Genomic DNA, 11,980 nt, shown 5'->3' on the forward strand with positions numbered 1-11,980 from the left:
TGGACCAGATGTTGTATATATGTTCATCATCTCAGTTGCCACGATGTCAATCTGCATCATTCCCGAGATGACGAATGTTGCATCATCTAAGAAAATCCTGAAGCAGAACACACCCTTAAGGCAGTTCTTCTGTAGACCGCACTCAGTTTATGTGCATTGCCAAAAACCTGCAACGCTTCTCCCCAAACTGGGACTTCATACAACAAAATAGAACTCACCCTGACTATGAACAGCCTGCAAGTATGCCGCGGTCCTCCTACATTCGGAATCATCCTTGCCAGAACCATACTCGTGGTGTATGCTTTTCGCAAGTATGCTCTATGTGCTGCATAAAATTGAGTTTTCCATCTATCATCACTCCCCAGTATTGGCCGGCTTGGAAGTGTTAATACGATTCCCGATTATAATGCAAGCTTAATTTCTCTTGCGGCCCCTCTTGCTGCCATCCACGAGTGCCAGTCCAATAACCTCTAACCAATCCTTAACCACACTGATTGCTTCGCTTGAGTACAACTCAACATCTTCGCGATGATTTGCGGCCACAACCAGTGCTATATCATCGGCATAACCCGCCACTATGGCCTCCTCCGGAACCGGAAAGTTAAGTATGCATGATGTTGCACAGTAGTGGGCCCAGTACAGAGCCCTGTGGAGCACCCGCGGAGACAATGTAGTCCTTAGGTCCATCATCGGTATTATACCAGAACGTCGGCTTTTGCAAGTAACTATCGACAATATTTGCGAGGTAGATGGAAACACCAATCATCGTCAGAGACGTATAAGGTTCTAATTGGCCGAGTTGAATGCATTCTTCACATCCAGGGTCACCACCACGCAATATTTGCTGGTGCAACCCCATCCGTGAATTGCATTTTCGGCCAAGCCAGTAAAGTGCTAATCCATACTGCCGATCTGAAAGTCCTCTTTGTCTCTCCACGACCGAGAGTAATCTACAGGGTGCGGCAGCATAACTTCCTGTTTTCAAAACTCAATAAAAACTATTGTATGCATCGGAAAATATTTATTTATTATTTATAATGCAGGTACATGTCTAAAGTTTTTATTTACATTGTTTTGAAGATCAAATCTGTTAGGTGACGTCCCCCATTCTCCATACATTGCGTAAACCGATTTCTGGCGTTTGTCATGACTCTTGTTAGCATAGCAGGTGTTATGTTGGCAATTTCTTCTTGGATGTTGGTCTTCAAATCTTATAGGGTTCTTGGACGGTTCACATAAACACGGGATTTCAAAAAACCCCATAGAAAAAAAAATCACAAGGGACAGATCGGGAGAGCGTGCCGGTCATTCCAAATCGCTTCTAATTGAGATAAGGCGCTCTGGAAAGTGTTCCCTCACGTTCTGAAAGTTCCTGCACTATCGCCATTTTATAGGGATGAAAATGAAGATCATCACGAAGAATTCTTCTCACAGAACGATCGGATAGTCCAAGGGCAGATGCGTGTTTGCGCGCAGAACGCCGTGGCGATCACAACATTGACGCTCTCACTGCTTCAATGTTCTCAGGTGATCTAACGGGCCGAGGGACTCCAGGTCTTCCTTTTGTCGCACTTGCAGTTTGTCTAAATGCAGTGACCCATGTAACAATTGATTTGCGATCTGGGACGGGAGCCAACGGGGCTAAATTAAAGCGATTCCGAAATGCACGCTGTGTTGCAATAACCGAACATCCGCTTGAAAAGTAAACCTCAACGGCAAAGGCACGCTCCTCACTATTCCAACGCTTGATGGCGACTGAACCGTGTCGGGACAAAACTTCACAGTATCCCCTCTTGAACGAGACTACTAGCGCTCCGCTATGACATCAACTAACTGAGTGGCGCGCATTTTAAAAAAGAAAGTTATGCTGCCGCACCCTGTATTATAAATTACCCACTCCAATATTTTCCCCATAGTGTCTAAAAGACGTAGTCTACAGGCGGAAGGTTCCTCTGGAGGTTTGCCTGGAGGTTTGCCAGCCTTGGGCAGCAGCACCAGCTTCTGCCGCTTCCATGGTGCAGGCAAGCAACCTTCGGACACGCACGCTTCGAATACCGACATTTGACGACAAGTTCCAGGGCCTTATTCGATATGCCATTTAGACCCGGGGTTTTGCTGTCGCTTATTCGACTACATATCTCCAGCAGCTTGTCTCTGTTGACCGTTGGAATTGGCGTCACAATTAGGAGGCGCTGGAAAGTGACAGTACCCCCTTCTTGCTGGGGAAATAACCACTGCATTATTTTCAATAAGAGTATAGGGCACGAGATCTGCGGAGATGAACGGCTGAATCGACCTGTCACTATTTTATAGGCGCTACCCCACGGTTTTATATTCGATTTGGAATAGAGCTCTTTAAAATATTCCCTCTTACTCCGCTGAATAGCGGATTTGAATTTCTTGCAGGCTTCCTTATAGGCATGCTTCTTTTGCCGTTGATCGATCCTACCTATTGCCCTCTCAACCATTATCTGACTTGGTGCGAAATCGTTCGAAGGCTGACAAGTTCAGTATTCCACCAATAATTGGGTCTTCTAGTGGGGGATGAGCACCTCCTAGGCGTCGACGCATCACATGCTTTGGAGATGCTTTATATGACATGGAGAAGTGCCTGCTTTGCTAGGCAAGTCTAACCACACCACCATGAATGTTTCTTCATTCATCACTTTCTTTTGAATTTCGGCTAACGGGGTGCGGGTCTCTGCCCTGTGGCTCCATTCTTAGTTCAAAGATGATTGCTTTGTGGTCGCTGTACGTGAAGTCCTCGCTAACTTGCCAGAACATATCACGTGCCAGCGCTGGGCTGATAAAAGTCAAATGGACAATTGGACCAGATCCCCTTTTCCGGTAAGTGTTTACATCACCTTCTTTGGCCAGAACTACATCCAACTGGGCGAATGCTTCTAATAAGTACCGCCCCATTGTGTTAGTCTCCATGGTGTCCTTTGTACCTCGTCCACTTGTGACGTGAATTAGATCGTCTAACAGGTCTTCGAGCTCAGGCAGCGTGAGGCTCAGTGGGGCGTAGCAGCTGCATACGAATATACCGCTTATTTTTGCCCACACAAAACCACCGGCCTAACCCATGCTATACTGTATGACTGGACGACCGCAATCAGATCCGTGACCCATACACCACCGTCAAGGTTTCTGTACGGTTCAGTTATGATAGCAATCTCCATCGCGAATTCGTAAGTGGTCTGCGCAAACAAATCCTGTGCGACCCTGCAATGATTGAGGTTTAATTGTATTAACCTCATTTCATCACTGCAGTTAACGTCTTCCCGAATTCCGAGCATTTACAACTTGCGGCAATATGCCGCTGTTACATCAGCCCTATATTAGGACAAGGTATCGGCTAGCTGCTGGCAGCTCTATCTCTATACAGGTAACGCACATTCCACGAGAAAATGCGCAAATCGTTATTTCGTTGTCGTTGCCGAGTTCGTCGTTGTGTTATCCATCCGGTCCGAGGCTCGTGTTGTGGTTTCCTAGCAAATTGTTTTCCGTGCATGGTCCTCAGCCCTACCCAACCCCCAACCTGAAGGGACCAGTTGATATAGTTTGTGACGTTTTTAGGCGCGGGAGACTCGCCTTCATCCTTCTCCCTCTGCAACTTTTCGTTAAAAAAGAGCTCCCAGCGGTCACCAAGTGGAAGTGGAGATAGGATTTGTGTAGTAAAGCTGTTGGTGTTAGTTCAGCAGGCATTTCCCAGGTTTTATGCTCCCTCGTGGGTACCAATCCACGTTTGGCACTGAGACTTATACTACCCTTCGACCACAAACACTCTTTCGCTCAAAACCTCTCACCATAGGGTCAAAGCTCTTACTGTACAGTCTATGAACTTTCCAGTCCTTATGTCTTCCTTGGAGACCTGGGTAAGATATTGCGAACTCTTGGCCGCGTTCGAAAGAAGAATCCGCCGAAGAATTTTTCGCTCCCTACATGAGGATGGATGATTCCGTAGGCTACATAACGGCGTAATCTATGAGCAATACCACGATCGTTTGGTTGTGGATAAAATCGGGCTCAACAGGGAGGTCACCTAATCCGTTTGGATGAGGATGATCCAACCCGGAAAGTCTATAGCCCGAAATGGAGCGATGGCATAGCTCACGACGTCAGACAGCTTTTAGAGATATCGAGTTAGTAGACCTCGGCACAAAACCGGGACTTCTGGAGATCCTTACTAAGGCAGGACTAGACCGGTTTTTCGCCGTTGATGATGATAACTGGGAGAGCCTAGATCATCTCCTTAGGGGGCTAGCTCCTCTTCTGAGAAGTTTTCTTTGGACCTATTTGTAATGAAGTTGTTTATGTACTCGACATTGTTATTTCCCGTCTGAGTGTTGTCCATGTTGGAGAGTTGCAGGGCCTTCAATTTCTTCATGAGTAGGGCCCATTTTCTTTACTTCTTGCATTGCCAAACCTTGTTTACCTTGGCTCTCCTTGATTCCATCATTACGTCCTTCTGTCACGGAGACTAGATTCAGATGTTGAAAAGTTGCTTTGTCAGCCAGAATGCTTTGGAATATCTTGTGATAACCCTCCCCCCCTCCCCCCCGCAAGCAACCCCTTCCATAACTGAAAAATGTACACGCAATAAAGTGGAGCTCCATAAATGAAAAAAAAACCATAACTAATAATATGTTTTTATTCTTCAAAATCTAACAAAAATTGATACTAAAAATACATTTCATCTGAAAGATGCAAAGGCCACAGCCAAGGTTGTTAACAATATGAAAACTGATATCTGCAATGTTGAGGTACTGTTACATTCATTGTCGCTACAGATGCGGCACTTGTCGGTAACATTTTCGGCCAACTTACACAAGTCTTTGTTATCTGTGCATCCGCGGTCCACGTATGTTACATTGTCAACTATTGGTAAAAGTCGGGGTTAATGTGAGTTTTTTTAATAAATTTGTGATTTTTCGTTACCTTTATATTCAACAACGTAGCAGCTGTATGCCTCTGTGGCACGTGCAAAGCGTGGGTGCGCAAAACTGTCGGTCACTTCAGAAGTTTCAGACGGAGTGCCAGAGGGAGTAGTAGTAGAGGGACTACTGGAAGAGGGAGTAGCGGTAGAGGGACTACTGGCAGAGGGAGTACCGGTAGAAGGACTACTGGAAGAAGGAGTAGTGGTAGAGGGACTACTGGAAGAGGGAGTAGCGGTAGAGGGACTACTGGAAGAGGGAGTACCGGTAGAGGGACTACTAGAAGAGGGAGTACCGGTAGAAGGACTACTGGAAGAGGGAGTAGTGGTAGAGGGACTACTGGAAGAGGGAGTAACGGTAGAGGGACTACTGGAAGAGGGAGTACCGGTAGAGGGACTACTGGAAGAGGGAGTACCGGTAGAAGGACTACTGGAAGAGGGAGTAGTGGTAGAGGGACTACTGGCAGAGGGAGTAGCAGTCGAGGAACTACTGGTAGAGGGAGTGGCAGTTGACGAACTAATGGTAGAGGGGGGTAGTAGGTGAGGAAGATGCTGGCGAAGTGCTTGAACTTGAAGACGTACTACCCGGCGACGATCCTGTCGGCGAAGGCGTTACCGTCGTTCCGCTTCCACAAGTGACGATAGAATTTTCTGGTATTTTACTACAGTTTTGACATTGATAGCATCTAATTTCAGCGTAACCTGAAAAATAAAAAAATAAATTTATATCTAGACCGAATTTATGTGAAAAGTTGCATGTACTTCGAAGAGCAACGAGTTTTAATTTAACTATACATTTATACATATCCGGAAAAGCTGATGAAGCTGATGTTGGGATCGTATCGCATCAAATGCCACAAGAGGTCATTGGAAAAAGGAACTGGCTTCAGCACTGAATATATTCCGAAAGGTAATCCAGTACTTTTAGAGACACCAACTGTAAGAGCTACGCTCCACGATAAGCGAAACTCGTTCGTGGATTTGAAGCCTACGCACTGAGCGACAAGAAAGATAAACGAAATGTCCTTTATCAAAAAAAAACAGGAGGGAAAAGACTCTCAGTAAATGGAACTGCGGATATTGCGTGCCCCCAAGTCTATTACGTTGACAAAACTTTACAAAAATTTGACAAAAAGATTTCTCCTCCTCCAAAAAGGTGATAATTATACAGATTGCTAAGTAGTTAGGGTGCTAAGCTTTCATATCGAAAGATTCAAACCAGTGGGGTTTGTTTCAGAAGCTAGGTAGATAAATAGGTAACAGTGGTCACTCTAAGCGGCTGTGGTACGCCGTTTCAATACCACAAACGCCTAACACCGTCATGGTGATAGAACAAGAGGAACAGAGCCCATCCCTCAGGGTTTTTTCAGCAATTCTTAATCGAATATGTCGTTTCAGAAGTAACCAAAGAACTAGTTCCGACCCCGTAGCTACCATTATAGAGCGAACCGATAATGACCAATACCTGCCCTGATGTACACCCTGAGAGCCACCGACGTCGTGGGGTGATGTGAACCTAGCTCTACCAAGGTGGTAGTTGTAATGAACATGATTGGGTACGAAGATCAGACGATCAATCATGTTCATTACACATGGCGTCCAACGTGGAGCCAAACTTTTCCTGGATTCAGGCCTAATTCTTTTTTGGAGGTCTTCTGAATCAAGTGGAAGATAGCCTATTCCGACTCACAACTTCGCTTGATGGTGTCGGATAGAAAATCAATAGATTCTCAACAGTATTCCCGGCTAGGCTAGGCTCCACGTACACTTCACTTTACATTTCTAGTTTTAGGTTTCACACCTCTTTCCCCGGAAGCAAGTGTTCCTAAGCCTCAATTTCTTTTCCCACCCTGAAACGTAGAGTTTCCTGTCCTATCCTTGGTAGACTACCATAAGAGATAATCGTTTGTTGTATTTGCCTTTGAGACTTAACGTCTCGTAAGTGATTGCCTTCCAGAAGCCTCTGGATCTACGGGCCTTTGCGGCTATAAGTTGAAAGGTATTGCCGGTCAAGCTTCTGAGGAGTGTCCTTCCCTACCTTTATGTAAACCGGCTATTTCTTCGTTTCAGCATTTGAAAAAAATTAAATATTCTTTCTTCTTCGTAGTGAAATGAATCCTTGATGGAAAACGGAAGTAGTCGAAAAAACAGCGTTTGACTTCGGCAACCTTCGAAGACTCCGCCTATCCAGCGACAGACAACACCCAACAGGGAACTTCTAGTGCGGCAGCAGAAGCTAGAAGACCATATAATGTGACACCGGAGTCGTCGTCCATGTCGTATCTAGAGGCCCGATTGATGTCGAGGCTGAGTATGTTCGTTAAGGAGGTATTGGACGAGGAACAGCGTTCTTCCACGCTTAAGATTCCTCCAAGAATGGATCAACCCCCAGCAATTCTGTTTATGTTTCGCCGCCTCTACCTCCGTTAACTCTCCCATCCAGTTCATCGGGACGTGTACGCAGCGTGATGTCCCCGGACAAAATATCGCACATCGTGAGCTCTTGGGGCTTAAAATACGACGGCTCCGAGGGATCGTTACCAATAGAAAAGTTCCTTTTCCGAGCCGAATCCTTCGCTTATTCGACTCTGCAAGGGAATTTTTCTATTTTATTGGAATACGTCTACACCTTGTTTACTGAAGAAGCGGCAGACTGGTATATCGGCAACGCAAACCCGACGCTCAATAACCGGATCTGCGGGACGCTCTCCGAGATTGTTTGCCAAACATTGATCTTTGGGGGCGAATTCGGAGCCGGACTCAAAAAGATCGTAAACCCTTCGTGGAGTTTTACAAAGGGACATCCTCTAAAAGATGAAATGGCCTGAGGATGTCAAGGAAGGGTGGGAACCTCAGGGGCCGCGCCTCATTCGCGATCTGAGACAGAGAAGGCAATAATCGAGATTGTGATCCAATTTTCCCCCCTTGGTCGCGGCACTCGGTTCCGGAGGCTTACGGCTCCACGCGCGCGGTCGAGCCATTTTGTTTTTATTTTTCAATTTTAGCTCGCATTCTGATTGTTATTCGTTAGGCCGTGGCGAATTCCTTGTATTGTCTATTTTGAAATCCGGTGCGGACCCATCGGAATAGACAGGTTAATTTTGTAGTAATGAAGCGTGAGGGATCAAAGCACTCAAACCCCCCCCCCCCACATTCCAGAGCCTGGCTAGCACAGAGGCGTGCAAGAACGTGTCGACCGAACACTTTGATGGAGCTTCAACCTTTGCGGGCGGACCTTCACGGTAAATTTCGCCAATTTTTTTTAGGTTTGTGGGGTAGCTCTGCCCTCTAAGTCGTTGTCGGCCACTTAGGCTGATCATCTCATCTTCCTACCCAATCATGTTTATTACATTTATTACATAGTTCTGGTGTGCATCAGGAGCCACTTCGAAACCCTGGTCGATTAGGGCAAATTGAACCGGTATTAGTAGACCACGTTACCCGAGTAACCACAGATTCGTCCATGAGTTCCGACATCAGTTAAACGTAGGCCAGGCCTCAGAGGATTGGGGTAGGGCCTTTGTCCCCGGGGGAACATCCGTTCCTGACTACTGCACTTCATTGTACACAATGAGGTGGTACAACTGTCATGGAAGAAAAAAATTCGAAACTGTAGTAGATAGTAGGGGCAGAAATGAATTTGCGGAAATGCACCCATCGTATAGCACCTGACAAAGGAAACCACAAGGGCTGAAATGCCCCGAAGCCCAGGCGGCAATTCATGTACGTTACAGTGCTGCTATTCTGGAAAGGGACAGAGAAGAAAACGCTGAGACTGGACAGATGGTTTTGAATAGAAGTCGAAAGGGAGCAGAACCAACCCTCCTTAGGAAAGGCTTATCAAGAAATGGGTAACAGTTATGAAGTGGATGCAATCTGCAAGGTTCTTTTAGAAAAACATCCGCAAAGGCATGAAAAATGGGCGGATCGGGATTGAGCAAGTCTGGGACACATTTCCTTCTACAGGTGGGCATGGAGAGCAACAGAAGATGCACAGAAATCAGAAGTAACCACGCCCTACTAAGAGCACCGTAAGCCCCAAGCGGATCGCAGATAGTCCATTGCAGAGCAAATTGGAAAGAAAGCGAAACAAAAGAAGCGGGCTTCACTAGGTAGCCTCTAGGGCTTCAAAAAAGAAGGCGAAGAAATACAAGAGGCAAACACGCGGCGCTGTCAGAAAGCCGTCTGCCTTAAGTCAACGATAGCGCCCCAAAAAAAAGTAAAGAAATGAAAGAGGACTAAACCGTCAGCTCTTATTAAAGCGGCGAAGGGCAAGACCTTTGCGGAGCACTCAGCAGGATCCACAGTAAGATCAACTCTGAAGACAGTGTAGCGGAAGTGTCTTCCATTCAGAAATGAAGGATAGTGAACTCTCGTCGAATTTGGTCCGTAAACAACAAGCAAAGGTACTGGCTTCGAAATGGTTAAGCAAATATTTGAAAAGAAACCTCTGGTTTGTAACTTGGAACTCACATACTCTTTGAAAATCCAAGATTTTAACTGTCTCACCGAAAAGACCGAAATTGAAAAGGGCATCAAGCGTGAGCACCCAGAGATAACCAATACTCGGATTGGTATCACTTCTGCAACTTCTTGAGGTCAAAAATATGCTGTGGTGGAAATTGTCGAACAATACGCGGGGAAATTTCATAACAACAGGAAAATCATAATAGATTTGATAGTAAGTAGCATACGAATTCGGGCATCTCCCCATAAGTGTTGTTGATGCTTAGATTACGGGCCCACGTCTACAAACCGCCGGAAAACTAACAAGATAGCAACATACCGTATATGCCGTTAAGTAGACCGCACCTGCAATGAAAAGAGAATTGCGTTCTCTGCAGGGATCGTGCAGGGAGCGTTGGACATACTGCGGGGCGGTGTCCGCTCTTCAGAGCAGAATTTGAAGGAGCTTAGATGTGGTTAACGTTGTCCGAGAACAGGAATGACGAGATGGACGTGGCTGTCCCACTAGGTGCGGTAATGTCCAGAGAAATGAGAAGCAAGGAAACAGAATCTTCTGCGGAAGGTGAGGATAAACTAATAACCCCGATGACAACCACACTAGACGCACCAGGTGGGGTGATCAAATCGGGAAACAGATATCAATGAAGCTTGTCCTGCCCATAGGAATGCGGACACGAAGGCGGAAAGGAAGAGGACATATGCGTAAGCTGCTCAGTTCCTGCTGCGGTCGTGGGAGTTTCCTTCAAGGATGGGAAAATGTCAGAGGGAAAATTACCATCCTCCGAGAGCTGGAGCCTAGAACGAAGCCAAGATTTAGCAATCAAGGTTTTCCCGATGGGCTTTTCCATTTGGAATGCAACGATGAGGCTGCCTTAAAGGGGTTCCAGTAGGTAATCCCGACTTTGAGTTCTAGCGGTCGACCCAAGTTCACTATTGTCAACACTGAGCTGCGCAACTTGGCGGATGTTGGTTGCCGGGCCCTCGAAGGATGGCAGCGGACATCATCTGCATGTTGGGTGAACAGACTTCAATACTGGAGGGTAAAATTCATGAATGCATGGAAGGCAAATCTACAAACGTGGCGGGTTTCAGCTTAGTATTCGAACTGGACCTAAAGGGTCTGAATGTGGTCAGATTTTTCTTAGCAATAAAGTACAGTTGGTGTTTAACGTAGGTACCTGTCGTGGAGACTTAATCCTACGCTCCCCTTCAGACACGAATTGATTTTGTGATAACAATCAGAGCCCCGCTGAGACAAGCAACAACGGTACCAGTCTATACTATGTGCATGGCTTAGCATTCATACTGGTGGATTTAAAACCTGCCTACAGCTCTACCGAACTAAGAAGTACGGCACCCGTATTGAAATGCAACACCACGCCGAGCCCCGAAGGTCTTTTCTCGCTTGAGCATAACCACAGCCCCCATGAAACTCCCACTAGGGGGCCAACCGCAAATAACCGAGCTGTACTCACATACAACGGGAGTTCACCCGAAGTATTAGAGTCCAGCAGCTATTTCGGTTCTCATGGTACCAGTATACCCCTGGTAAGGTTTCGTGACCAATTTGCCACTTCAGATAAGTCCTCGTGCGTACTCGGGTCTGATCGCCCTTATTAGGCCTTTGGAGCATTCGCCTACTGCATCACGGCCAGCAAGCCAAAGTGAGTACAGCGTCTCCCATTGCCACCACTATGGAGGTTCTCCTCGGCCACTTGGTTTTGGTTTGGCCGGCAGGGTTGCCGCCCCGTCTTCCTCACCGCCACCTTTGATCACCGGCAATAAAGTACAGCTCCCTAGGCGACTAAGGACTCCTTTGGTGCTTGAAGATGAAGTGGAAACTCTGAATTGCACACTTTTAGAATGCTATGACGAATCCTGCCCTATTTTCCGAGACCAAAGCGGTAAAACGGTTCCTTGCTGCAACCGGGAATTGTAAAAACTCAAGCGACTTCTTAACCGTGCTTGTGAAAGCAGTAAGAACGAAGACTGGTAAAATTTCCGGAACTCATAGCCTGAATATAAGGGGCTTATTAAGTGTTCAAAACGAGATTCCTTTAAAGCGTACTACGAGAAACTGGAAGACGAAAGGCCGTGCAGAGTCCTTAAAAGGGATAAATCCGCCAAGTTGGAGTCTCTTAGAAAACCCGATGGTGCTTTCACGAGCTCCAGACTGAAATCAGCACAGACCCTCCTGGAAATGCACCATCCAGGAAAACGGGTCAGAGAATAGATAGAGGGAGAATTGATGGTTCTTCTAACCCCTTCAAAATGCAAGTGTTGCAAGGTGAACTGGAACACTGCGAAAGTGGTTGTTACTAATGAAAATGAGTGCTTCCATATTGTCCTTTCAACCCTTCAAAGAACCTGGAATGGATGGCATCTATCGAGCCATGCTAAAGGGAAGTGTTGAGTGGATCCATGCTAAGCTAAAGCAGAGAATGCTGTGTGTAATGGGTGTCGACCGCTACCTAGCTGAAGAAGCTACAAAAAGCTGCCCCTAAGGAGGTGTCCTGTCGCCAGTTTTGTGGAGCATGCTAATCGACTCACAACTACGCGAACTGCAAAATTTGCCAA

This window comes from Hermetia illucens, chromosome 1 (assembly GCF_905115235.1).
Source record: "Hermetia illucens chromosome 1, iHerIll2.2.curated.20191125, whole genome shotgun sequence".
Classification (NCBI taxonomy): Eukaryota; Metazoa; Arthropoda; class Insecta; order Diptera; family Stratiomyidae; genus Hermetia; species Hermetia illucens.